Source organism: Emys orbicularis, chromosome 2 (genome assembly GCF_028017835.1).
Source record: "Emys orbicularis isolate rEmyOrb1 chromosome 2, rEmyOrb1.hap1, whole genome shotgun sequence".
Classification (NCBI taxonomy): Eukaryota; Metazoa; Chordata; order Testudines; family Emydidae; genus Emys; species Emys orbicularis.
Window position 1 is genome coordinate 43,490,840 of NC_088684.1, and position 13,655 is coordinate 43,504,494.

A 13,655-nucleotide genomic window follows, 5' to 3' on the forward strand; every position below is an offset into this window, starting at 1 on the left:
GGCAAGGGCAGGGCAAGGGTGTTTGGTTTTCTGCAATCAGAAAATTGGCAACCCTAAATAAAGACAACCTGTAGGGCCTCAAATTTTGCCTAACCACTGAAGTTGATAAGGGGCAGCAAGGCCAATCACACTGCTCCCAATAAGTAAATAAAATAATTAGTGTTATAAAAGCAAAATATTGTACTATTATTGAGAACTAGAAATGAAACTAAGTAGAAAATAAAATGAACAGTGGTGGTATCACAGTGGTATCACTGGTGATACCCTAGAGATGAATTTATCATACATTGTATGGGATTACTCCCAGTGCATAAAGCTAAGCACGTGTTTATGTCTTTGCAGGATCAGTACCTAAATCAGGTAATTCTGAATGGTATAGACCAATTGATCAGTTGGTTTAAGATATTTCTCGCCCTCACTATTTTCTGACATGTGTCAGCATCATTAAAAAAATTGTATGGTACTTACATGTGGTCAAACTATTTGTTATGAATAATATGCATCATCACCTTTTTCAGTTCACAAACTGGTCCTAATTATCTTCATTATTTGTAAATGTTTCACAGATAATTTAGCTGAAAATTTTTCACCCTGTGGGATGTTCACAAACTCTTTAACTATTCATGCTTTGTTATTTGTATTTTGTTGTTGGTCACCTAAGACACAATCCTAAGATACCGTAAGTGTATGGCATTGTTCCTGCTCCTTGATTGGATGATTGAAACATTTTAAAACAAGAGTATAATGTACAACAATGGTCTTTTGTTACAAATAAGTTACAGGATTTGAGAATATGTTCATTAATATCTGGCAGTTATCTGACTATTCAAATAAAACATGATCCACAGATCATACTGAAAAAAACATCAGTGCTCTTTCCACAAATATTAAGTGATTTTTTTTTATTATTCGGACAACTCTAATTTTGCTGGATTGATCTTTCAAAGTGCTCTAATGCATGTTACAGCAATTATAACAACAACATTATATTCTATAATTAAGTTATATATAAGTTATATTCTATAAAACATTTAGATTCCATAGATGGACTCAATGAGAAATTAACAAATGATTTGCCTATCCTCCTTTTACTTCTCCAGTATAGAATGCTAAACCACTTAGATCATCATCTATTACTGAAAACACTTCTGAAATATGCCTGGTCAGATTCTGTTGCATAAATAGAACTGATATGCCTCTCTCACTAGGTCAGAACAAAATCCGCAATGTGTTGCTGGTGTGCTACATGCCACACTTACCAATAAGAGAAGCCAAGAATATTGACTTTGCAACAACTTCAGTAAGCACTCAAAAATTAAGAAATGCCTGAATTAAGGTTGCCCATGCAACTTTCATTACACAATCCTGAGCAGGTCCATCCTGTGTAAAAACTAATATATGATCATGTAATTAAAGACCATAGTTAATACATATGCACAAGGGGGCCAAATTAAAGTTGCATAGGCAACCTTCCATCCCATTGTGGATGGAATCTTAGGGAATTTAGCTGCAAAGCTCTAAGAAGTCTCTATAGAACACGTGTGAACTGCAATTTTTCAAAGGTTTATAACTTGCCAAATTTGGGCAAACTTTCATGGGGACCCAAAAGGCAAATGCCTGACAAAAAGGCCACACCACTATCAAATTTCAAGTCCCTACCCCAAAGCATGGAAGCACTAGATCTTCTTAAAGAAAAGGTTGCCAGAACTTTTTAACATAGGCAAAGCATTGTATTTTTCCCTAGCCTGGTTCTGAGAAATGCAGAACTGTTTTGGCTGAAATTATTATTATTAATAAATAATAAGCCTGAGGCAGATACCCCACATGGAAAAATTTAGCCTAAACAGTTAACGTTATTAACATCTGAAAACAGTCTTATAATGGGAAGAGTCGGGCAACCTTAACAACAGGCGGCACCAGCAGCTCTGCCTATAAGCAGTTTTGGAAATTGAGGGTGTCCATTTGAAGACCATTTTCGTATTTGAATTTTTATGGGATCATTGGTCAGACATTACGTGCAGGCCAGCTAAATCGAATCATGTTGCTAAATTAGTGTCATTGGGTCCAATGCTGCAGTTCTGATTCAGGCAAAACACCCATTGATTAGCTACAGGTTCAGGATGAATACGTTTATTTTTGTGAATGTATCACTCATAAATACTCATAGTAAAGTCTGCAGTGTATTATGTATGCACTATTCTAAGCTTTCATATATGCTCTGAGTGCAGTCCACACAAGGTATGTCTACGCTACAATTAAAAACCAGCGGCTGACCCATGGCAGCTGACTCAGGCACAGGGCTCGTGCGCTAAGGGGCTTTTAAATTGCAGTGTAGACATTTGGGCTCGAGCTTGTGCCCGGGCTCTAGGACCCTGCAAGTTGGGAGGTTCCCGGCAATTAAACAGCCCCTTAGCCCAAGCCCAAGTCAGCTGGCACAGGCCAGCCACGTGTTTTTAACTGCAGTGCATACATACACTAAGTATATGGGCTGATCCAAATCCCAGTGATATGAATGGGCTTTAGATTAGGCCCTATCAGAACAGTGCTGTACAGGAGCTGTCACAAAGGTTGTTCTTATAAGTGGCAGTAACTGAATTTGCACTTTCCATTTCCTCGAAAGGCAACCCCCTGCTTCTTCTGCATTGTTAGAAAACTGTTATAAATTAAGAAGTGACCTCAGATGACTAATATATCACGTTCTTTCATTCTCTTCATTTATAGTATTTACAACATCTTCCCAATAACGTTTAGAGTTCTACAACTTCTAATGACCCTTTTATCAGAGCAGCAATAACCAGTAAATCTATTATGGCATTTATTGCTCCATCTGTGATACATAAAAGCCCTGATTTATAACATGTCATAATGCTGAAGAATATATTTCAAGCTATCAGAACTGTAAAACTTCTTCAAATCCAGTTACAACAACAACTGTATGTTTTGATGAAGGTTGCCTTTCTATTTTCATAGAATCGACCTCAAGTGGAATTCAGCTGTAGTCAGCAATAAACTGTATACTTAGCTTTGATATGAAACAAATAAGCCAGAGCTCCAAGATATTGACACAGCATGAATCTTCTTAGTTACTTTCACCCTCCACATTCACCAATCCCATTCTTAGGTTTATTCTGTGGGTGGCACTGCTGAGAAAGCACTTGTATTTGGAAGCATGCTACTTATTGGCCTTGTCTACCCCAGGCTTTTTGCCATAAAAGTTCCACCATTGCTATCACCAGCTCCATTCCACTGATGGTAACAACACTGGAAACAGGAGTGCGCAAAGGGATACTGCAGCTGCCAGGGTGTTTACCAAATGTCCTTTAGACCTGCACTGAGAAGGGTTATATGGTATAGTGGTCAAAGTGCCAGCACCTGCCTGCACCTTGTTTATAGTGGTGCTGCCACCATTACTACCACTGGTGGGGCTGAACCACTGAGCATGGTGGACATTTTTTGGCAAAAAACACAGCCATTGAATTCTTCTACCACTGTCAGATATCATCCCATGGACATTATGATTTCCCCAACCACATGAGTTATTATATCATTATAGATTGCTGGAGATGTCAGGAGGCTCCACAGCTGAGCATACCCTCATTTTGCCCCATATTTCTTTTCTATCAATTGATTTTCTCATCATTCTAAATTTAAGGGAATCTGAAATATTCATCTTCAGAGAATACTGTAGCCCAATTTCACTATACAATATTTTCACTTTTTTAATAATAATAATAAAAAAAACACCTAAAAGGACAAAACAAAGCCAGAATATTTGCCTTTTGTTGTTTCTCCCTAGGAAAACCTACACATCATCAGCATTCTCCATGCTCTTTTCAATTGGTTCCCATCTTTTTTGGACTCCTCCTTCCCCTCATCCCCATGTGTTCCCCCAACCAACCACAAAAGGGGTAACCAAGGAAACCAGAAACCATAGCAACCTAAAACAGTACAATTTGTCTCTAAGGAAAGAAACATAAGCATGCAAAATCCCTTTAATGTTTGTATCAAGTTAGTGGCTCCAAATCTTCTCCCCCCTCCCCCTTTTGGAAAAAAAATTACATGCTTGAATTCTTTTACAAGGGCAACTTTGGTGCTGACAATCCTGTGCAGACATCACGGTAAAATTCACCTTCTGCTCCATTACAGAGGGCCTACCCAAGGCCTTCTTGATGCAGGAAACCTGCATTTTTAGGTCCACACACACCAGTAAAATAATATTACAGTATTCAATAGTAGTTGAACTATTCTGTCAGACAACTGCCTCTTCCTCCTTCAAATCCCTCCTGAAGACCTACAAGCAATCAGCCAAGTAACAATGCTAAGTTGAGCAGCAGCAGAGAAGAGCTCATTTGATTGATCAAACAGAAAAGTTCATATGATACAGAGGCATCAAGTTCACACAGCTTGTCTATGAAACCACATGTTCCTGTTGTTATATCCTCAGCCCCCTTTCCTAGCTCCTCCGTTCCATTGTTTGTTACACTAACTTGTTGCAACTTGCTCTCTCTTACCTATCTATCATAGGTACTTACATGCCCCGCCCCCCCGTCCACCCACAAATCACCATAGTATCGGAGCACCTCTGAATCTTTACCTTTGAAAACCTGGACCTATGTGACTTGCCCAAGGTCAGACAGGAAGCCTGTGGCAAAGCAGGGACTTGAACGTGGGTCTTCCAGATCACAGGCTAGTGTCCTAAGCCCTGGAGCATTCTTCCTCTTATATAGTAGATTGTAAATTTTCTGGGCCAGGGAGCATGTTTGTACAACATCTAGCACAAACAGGCCCTGGTTGAGATTAGAACCCTTTGGCACTAATTTTTGATTAATTGCTCCAACCCCTCACTATCACTGTTGTAAAAAGTAGGGGCAGATTCAACACTGGTCTATTCCAACTTCTGGCAATGTAGATCAGGCAACAAGCACTCCAGTCACAGTCTGCTGTAAGGAGATCTCAGTGGCCACAGTCTCCCTTCTACCACAGATCCTTCAGATGGTTACTGCAGTACAAAAAATGGGTGTTGCTTGTGCTGAGAGAAATAGCATGTATGGGAATCCAGACCTTATATAAACATTAAATACTTGATTTCTTAGATGGGTTTCCTTCTTGATAGGTTTTAGAATAACTTTTTCTCTCTCAAGATGAAGACAAGCTGTTTGACTTATAGCCAAGTTCCAAACTAGAAGGATTACTGGATGTTGTCATGTTTGTAAGAATGACAACAATAGTCATACATTATGCAAATTTATTTTTTTAATTTTGCTGGTGAATGAATCTTGAGTGACTGGTTGTTGAAAAAGAACCCTTGCAATCAGCTATTTTTACAGTATTGTGTCAAACTTTGGTGAGACAATGTCAGGTAAGATCATGCCAACTTCCACATAGTGGTCTCACCTATCCATTTTTTTTATTTTGGGGGGAAGGGGTCCATAGACAGTCTCAGGGGTATGCAAAAACACTGACTATTTTTTGCTCCCAGGTAGGCCTCGCACCTGTCTTGTCCAAAGGCCTTGGACAGGAGCACTGCAAGATGAGGTAAGCAAAGCTCACAAACCATAAGAATCAAAGATAAGGCTGAGAAGCCTCACCTTTTGAGTCAACAAGCCACCCAAGGGAAGGCTGACCTTCCAGAATCTCCAGCCATCTTGGGGAGAGGAAGCCATGGTGTGATAAATGACGGGGTAGCTCCCTTTTATGGACACCCAGCCAGCCAGTTAGCTATAAAATCCCTGTTAGTAGCTGTTCTCTACTTGCTTTACCTGTAAAGGGTTTTAAAAGTCCATAGGTAAAAGGGAGTGGGCACCTGACCAAAAGAGCCAATGGGAAGGCTAGAACTTTTTAAAATTGGGAAAAAAACTTTCCCTTTTGTCTGTCTGTGGTTGTTCTCTGGAGAGAGGGGACAGAGCAGAGACAGGGCTGGAACTATGCTGTAAAAAGCTTTGGGCCAGGTATGAAAATCATCAGATCATACCTAGAAACTACTCATTTGAAACCCCAGATATGTAAGTAGATCAGGAAATGTCTAGGAAGACACGGTTAGGTTTATCTCTTATTTCTTTATGGCTTGTGGACTCCTCTGTGCTAACCCCAGGTGCTTTTGTTTTGCTTGTAACCTTTAAGCTGGACCTCAAGAAGCTATCTTGATGCTTAATCCCTGTAATTGTTTTTTTAAAACCTAGCAAAAAGCCTAAGTTCTAGATGTATTTTCTTTCTTTTTGTTTTTAATAAAATTTACCTTTTTTTTAAGAACAGGATTGGATTTTTGTGTCCCTAAGAGGTTTGTGCATATGTCGTTTAATTAGCTGGTGGCAACAGCTGATTTCCTTTGTTTTCTTTCTCAGTTTGTGTGTGTGTGTGTGTGTGTGTGTGTGTGTGTGAGAGAGAGAGGGGGGGGCTTGAGGGTACCCCACAGGAAGGAATTCCCAAGTGTGCCTTTCTGGGTTCTAAAAAGGGGGTTTGCACTTGAATGGTGGCAGCATTTACCCCTCCAAGGTCAGAGAAAAGCTGTAACCTTGGGAGTTTAATACAAGCCTGGAGTGGCCAGTATTAATTTTTAGAATCCTTGAGGGCCCCCACCTTCTGCACTCGAAGTGGCAGGGTGGGGAATCAGCCTTGACACATGGCATCAACAACCAGGCTACACCAGCCTTTGACCAGTCTCTCTCTGAACCCACAGGAGGCCCAAAGCACTGTGCCTACAGAATTTCACTGTCTGGCTCCTTGACTGCAGTTCAGCTCCTTTTCTATGAGAGTCCAGAAGACTGAGAGCTGAGGGGTTCACAGTTATCTTAAGTATCTTGTTTTAATTTTTTTCTTCATCATCTGGGGGGGGATGATCTAAACTTTTTATATTCTTTAACGTTAGGGTGTGAAAGTGTGACTGTGTGCATGCAGGTGTGTGTGTACCCCTAAAGCCAATATGGGGAAGGCACCTGAAAGAAAGCTCCCAAGTGTAAACTGGTCCACTCCCGAGGCCCCTCCTTGTGGCCAGGTCTGGGAATTAGTTCTCATCCCATCTGTTTGTGCTGTAGCCCCTCTCTCTCCCCTTATGACTCAGTACACTCTCTCTTCATGACTCAGCCCTCCAGCCAGGTCACTATACAGTCTCTTCTCCCCACCCCACGCTATCAAAGTCTCAACAGACAAACTTTCCAGATGCTGCCTCAAACAATCTTTCATTCCACATCTCCAGATCCTGTGCCACTTTCCCAGTGGCTGGTAGAGGAACCCAGGCCCCTATGACTAGCTGTCCAGGTCTGCTCAGTCTCAGAGTCTGTTGCTGTTTCCCTTGGTTCCTTCCTACCTCCACTTTTCTACCTGCTTGTCTATCTCAGGTTTCCTGCCAGAGATTCCTCTGCTCAGCAGGCTACTTTACCCTGCTTGGCCTCTTACCAGACTCCCCACTCCAGAGCAGGATCCCAGGTCTTATTCTCCTGCTAGATTTCCTCCTTGTACCTGGTCATCTCCTTTCCCTCTAGAGAGTGACTACAAACCTCCTCCCTACAGTACTTTCTGCTCACTTCCTGGTTTATAATCCTATCCCAGCTTGGGTTATTAATATATGGAGATATACCTATTTCACAGAGCTGGAAGGGATCCTAAAAAGGTCATCAGCCCCCTGCCTTCACTAGCAGGACCAAGTACTGATTTTGCCCCAGATCCCTAAGTGGCCCCCTCAAGGATTGAATTCATACCCCTGGGTTTAGCAGGCCAATGCTCAAACCACTGAGCTATCCCTCCCCCCGCCAGTAGGCCCTACCCATCCCTTAGGGTTGCCAACCCTCCAGGATTGGCCTGGAGTCTCCTGGAATCAGACTCAATCTCCCACTGACTATTGAAAGCAATCCAGGAGATTTTAATAGGCTATTTTAAGAAAATGACGTTACGTCATGTTAGGGGGAAAAAATCTCCCAGAATAACTTCAGTCAGAGTTGGCAACCCTACAATCCCTAACTTCCCCTCCAGGTCAACATCTAAGGTTAACTAGCCCCTTCTGGCCCACATTAACCTGCTCAGAGCTTGTGTGGGGGTGGACATCCCATCACACCAAGGTTTAAACAACCCTAAATATGGGTGTCATAAAATTAATCAGAGTGTTTTCAAAAGTGCTAAGAGATTTGAAATTATCATTAGGAATTTCTGGTAGATTAAGATTTGCCAAATTTCTGGTTATCTGAAGTGTTCTGTTAAAGTCTGTATGACACAATCTCTGTGGGGGAGGGGACTGGGAGAAGGGGTACTCACCATGCAAGAACTGAAATCTAAGGAGGAAGTTTTATAATTGGCTCTGAGATTGTAGATCAGACATTAGATAATAATTTGGTTTCTGTCTTAAGTTATTTAACTAGCACTGAGTTATAGATCTGATTGACTTTGGTATAGGTCTTTAGTGAGTGTTTATAAATAAATGGACAGCTATTTCCTTAGATTCCTTGTTAGAATTTATACGGATTGACTATTTTGTGTGTGTATTAATCTGATGATTAATCCAGTATTAATCCAGTATTGAGACTAATTTATTGATTTGACCCTGATTTGATTTAACTGTTGTATTGCTTTCTTTTTAGTATTATTAACAACAGTTTAGCTTTGGTGATATGTTTTCTGGATTTTTTTGTTTAATAATTTTAATACTAGTTATATAAAGATCCAGAAACACATTTCTTTCAATAAGCAATGTCAATCCAGACTCTTGGAAGACCTGGATGGAGATCAGCCAGTAAATCTAAAAGCCTGATCAGCTCCCACTAATTAGCCTTTGGTCTTCACATTGCAAAAACAGATAGCAAAAAAAAAAAGTATGCAGTTGCAAGTAGCCTGCTGTACAGTGCAAATGGGACTCAGTGTATGTTCAGGCATTTAGGATTTTCAGAGCAGCTTGGTAGTAGTGCCTAAATCCTCTGAATGCTTTAGAGCAGAGGTAGTCAATAGGCAGACTGCGGGCTGCCAGAAACTTTTGAACAGACCCCAAAATCTTTTATGTACTTATTATTAATTATTATTATTATTGTTGTTGTTATTTTCTCTGAGTCTGGACCTTGACTGTCCCTTGACCAAGAAATTCAGACCTCCACAAAAAATAATTGACTACCCCTGCTCCAGAGGTTGAAAGCTCCCAGAGAGCATGTCTGGGCATGGTTAAGGGGGTGGCTGCCTATTCAAGATTTTCAAAGGCTTTCACAAGGCCCCACATGCTCAGCCAGGTACTGCTGGAATAGTTGTATCAAGGCATTGCTCGATCAAGAGGTGCAAGTTAAGCCCCTGAGGCATCAGCCACTAATTAGTTGCTCTGCACACTACCCACAATCCCAGAAGCTCATTCTAAACAGATGAAAAAAAACACTCCTGCCCCCCAACTCTCAGGAAAGTGGGAGCAGAGGGAGAGTGTGCAAGTAGCTTTCACAGGTCTTTTGAGCTAAGGCTCGGTTGGAAGAAGGGATATTAGATTAGCCAGGGACAGTACAGGGAGGGGTAAGGATGGCTGAGGGAGGATGCTTTTTGGGTTTGGCAATTCTAGATAAGGGTTACATCAGCCACTGGTTTCAGCACAGCACCTGACAGTCTTAAGGTCACATAGATTGAGGCAAGTGAGGGAAAAAACAGGGAGGGCAACACTTGCACTGACACAGAGACAAAGGAGATGCCCATATGCTCCACATTGAGTCTATGAGCCAAAGAGGCCTACCTGGAGCTCAGTGAGGCATAGGTAGTCTCTCATTACAGGCTCAGTACTGCATACTGACCTCATCAGGTCACCTAGGGGCTGAGCTGAGATGTGACCTGAAGAGGGTGTCATATAGGAGCTATGTTAGTTCTCATCAAGATCAGCAGCACCCTGAGCTTACTAGCTGCTGGGTCTTCAGAAGATTATACGGAACCCCACTGGCATTACCCAAGCTTCCTTCCACTATATACTGCTTGGAGGATTTCTCTAATTCCATGGTGGGGAGGGATATATAATGTCTACCTTCTTCTATGGAGAGGGAAAGACACAGCTTGAAGTCACGCAGAGAGTTTGTGAGAGAGATTACTTCAATTCGTGCTGGGCAGAGTGAATGGCACCTATACACCTTTTGAGGACAGTTCTGCCACAGACTCAATTAACATAGAATCATAGAATCTCAGGGTTGGAAGGGACCTCAGGAGGTCATCTAGTCCAACCCCCTGCTCAAAGCAGGACTAATCCCCAACTAAATCATTCCAGCCAGGGTTTTGTCAAGCCTGACCTTAAAAACCTCTAAGGAAGGAGATTCCACCACCTCCCTAGGTAACCCATTCCAGTGCTTCACCACCCTCCTAGTGAAAAAGTTTTTCCTAATATCCAACCTAAACCTCCCCCACTGCAACTTAAGACAATTACTCCTTGTTCTGTCATCTGCTACCACTGAGAACAGTCTAGATCCATCCTCTTTGGACCCCCCCCCCTTTCAGGTAGTTGAAAGCAACTATTAAATCCCCCCTCATTCTTCTCTTCTGCAAACTAAATAACCCCAGTTCCCTCAGCCTCTTCTCATAAGTCATGTGCTCCAGCTCCCTAATCATTTTTGTTGCCCTCTGCTGGACTCTTTCCAATTTTTCCACATCCTTCTTGTAGTGTAGGCCCAAAACTGGACACAGTACTCCAGATGAGGCCTCACCAATGCCAAATAGAGGGGAATGCTCACATCCCTCGATCTGCTGGCAATGCCCCTACTTATACAGCCCAAAATGCCATTAGCCTTCTTGGCAACAAGGGCACACTGTTGACTCATATCCAGCTTCTCGTCCACTGTAACCCCTAGGTCCTTTTCTGCAGAACTGCTGCCTAGCCACTCGGTCCCTAGTCTGTAGCAGTGCATGGGATTCTTCCATCCTAAGTGCAGGACTCTGCACTTGTCCTTGTTGAACCTCATCAGATTTCTTTTGGTCCAATCCTCTAATTTGTCTAGGTCCCTCTGTATCCTATCCCTACCCTCCAGCGTATCTACCACTCCTCCCAGTTTAGTGTCATCTGCAAACTTGCTGAGGGTGCAATCCACGCCATCCTCCAGATCATTAATGAAGATATTGAACAAAACCGGTCCCATTACCGACCATTGGGGCACTCCGCTTGATACCGGTTGCCAACTAGACATGGAGCCATTGATCACTACCCGTTGAGCCCGATGATCTAGCCAGCTTTCTATCCACCTTATAGTCCATTCATCCAGCCCATACTTCTTTAACTTGCTGGCAAGAATACTGTGGGAGACCATATCAAAAGCTTTGCTAAAGTCAAGGAATAACACATCCACTGCTTTCCCCTTATCCACAGAGCCAGTTATCTCATCATAGAAGGCAATTAGGTTAGTCAGGCATGACTTGCCCTTGGTGAATCCATGCTGATTGTTCCTGATTACTTTCCTCTCCTCTGAGTGCTTCAGAATTGACTCCTTGAGGACCTGCTCCATGATTTTTCCAGGGACTGAGGTAAGGCTGACTGGCCTATAGTTCCCCGGATCCTCCTTCTTCCCTTTTTTAAAGATGGGCACTACATTAGCCTTTTTCCAGTCATCTGGGACCTCCCCCGATCACCATGGGTTTTCAAAGATAATGGCCAATGGCTCTGCAATCACATCCGCCAACTCCTTTAGCACCCTCGGATGCAGTGCAGTGCATGCCGCCCCATGGACTTGTGCTCATCCAGCTTTTCTAAATGGTCTCTCTCTCACACACACACACACCCAATCAGCTACAATTTACATAAGCAATAGCCAGATTTCCTTGATCTTACAAAGATGTCTGTGTACTAGACAGGACATGCTTGCCTGCGCTGTTTGAGAATAGTCATTGATTTGGATTCATCCTGGGTGAGTTGAAAAAACAAATGCTATAAACTCCATCCAAATCCAGACAAGAACATTTACCTACAGGACAGTGGTGTAATCCTCATTTTAATAGCACATCTCCTTCCTTCTTCCAGGAGAGCAAGAGTGCTCCATTAGAACATGGCTCCTGACCCTCCTAATGATTCCTCAAACGAGGGCACACCCTTGGCATAACAGCATTAGGCGCAGCAGAATGGTGACAGAAAAGGCATTTGGCATTCTCATCCTGAGATTCAGGTGTCTGTATCAAACTGGTGGCATATTATAATATGCATCCTCCTAATGACCGTCTGACAGAGAAATGTTCCTTGGTGAAGGATTTGGCCTACCTTATAACATCCTCTTCCAGCTGGATGCAGGCTGATGCCTGCAGAGCCAGCTCCCCCACTGGGGAAATCCTGTCTGAGGCCCTCTCACAGAATCCAGACACGGAAATCTCCAGTCCAATTAATTGCTGTGGGTTTTATTTCAAGCCTTCTTAACAAAAACAGGATCAAAACTTCTCATCGTTTCCCCAGAAAGGCTGTAGTTTAGTTCCTTTCCCCCAAGTCTGTCCCACATCCCAAGAGTTCATCAACCCAAAAGTTCCTGGCTCTGACCTCAGAGCCCTTTGCGATAACAGGACTTTCCCCACTCTCCGCTCTGTTTTTTGGAGATGTTCCACCCTCTGGCAGGTATTGCAGTCCCCCTTCCCCGGTTTCCTGTTCCTCCTTTTATGAGGCTCAGACAATTAAGTTGCTGGTCTTTTCAGCCAGTCAGCCAGCCAGATGAAGGCCTCTGACCCCAGAGGAATACTATCCCTTATCCCTTCACACACTTCCTTTTCTTTAACATGCCTGAATTTGTTCCTTCTAGCCCTTACTTACTCAGAATTACTCAGATATAATTTTTCATGGGGTATCTGATACTGCATGTGGACAGGGAGGAGTGATCAGCTCAGGTACAGACAGCAGTCAGACCACTCATAAACAGAACTGGGTTGGGGGAGGAGGGGTTGAATCACAGGCTTTGGGTTTCTCTCCACAAGCAGAACCAGGTGGAATGTTTCACATACATAGGACTCAATTGTGTCTTTAAGGAAGTCAGGAGCTCCTGGAGGTTTTGTGCTTGAGGAGGGAAGTGTGAGAATTATAACCCTTGATTAGTTCTTTGTGTCGCTCACAAATGCCTTTGCCACACTACCATTGGCATAGTTTCTTACCCACTTGTTTGTTTACTGATTTATCTAATCAGTTCATCCCAAACACAGCTTATCCTAGAGATGTGCAGACAGTACACACAGAGCACCATTCCAGGGCCGGCGCTTCCACTAGGCGACCCTAGGCGGTCGCCTAGGGCGGCATGATTTGGGGGGCGGCATTTGGCCGCCCTCGGCGGAAATTCGGCGGCGGGGGGGTCCTTCTGCTCCGGGTCTTTGGCGGAAATTCGGCGGCGGGTCCTTCACTCGCTCCGGGACCCACCGCCGAAGTGCCCCGAAGACGCGGAGCGGAAGGACCCCCGCCGCCGAATGCTCAGAGGAGGAGCGCTGCCGCCTAGGGCGGCAAAAACCCTGCTCCTGCACTATTCCCATCCCATGACGCCCCTTCAGCAGCCATAATTCTAGAGCTGGAAGAGGTAGCAATAAAGTAAGTTAATAAATTGGAAGCTAAAAGGGGTGAGAATGGTGGGAGCATAATGGAGAAGGGAGGTTGAGTGTGGGTGCCTCATGGAGAGAGAATGAGTGATGGGAGCTCCTGGAAGAGGAGGGGGTCAAAAGGGATTGGAAAAAATTATGCCTCCCCTTCTTACATTTGCTCTAAAATATGTCAG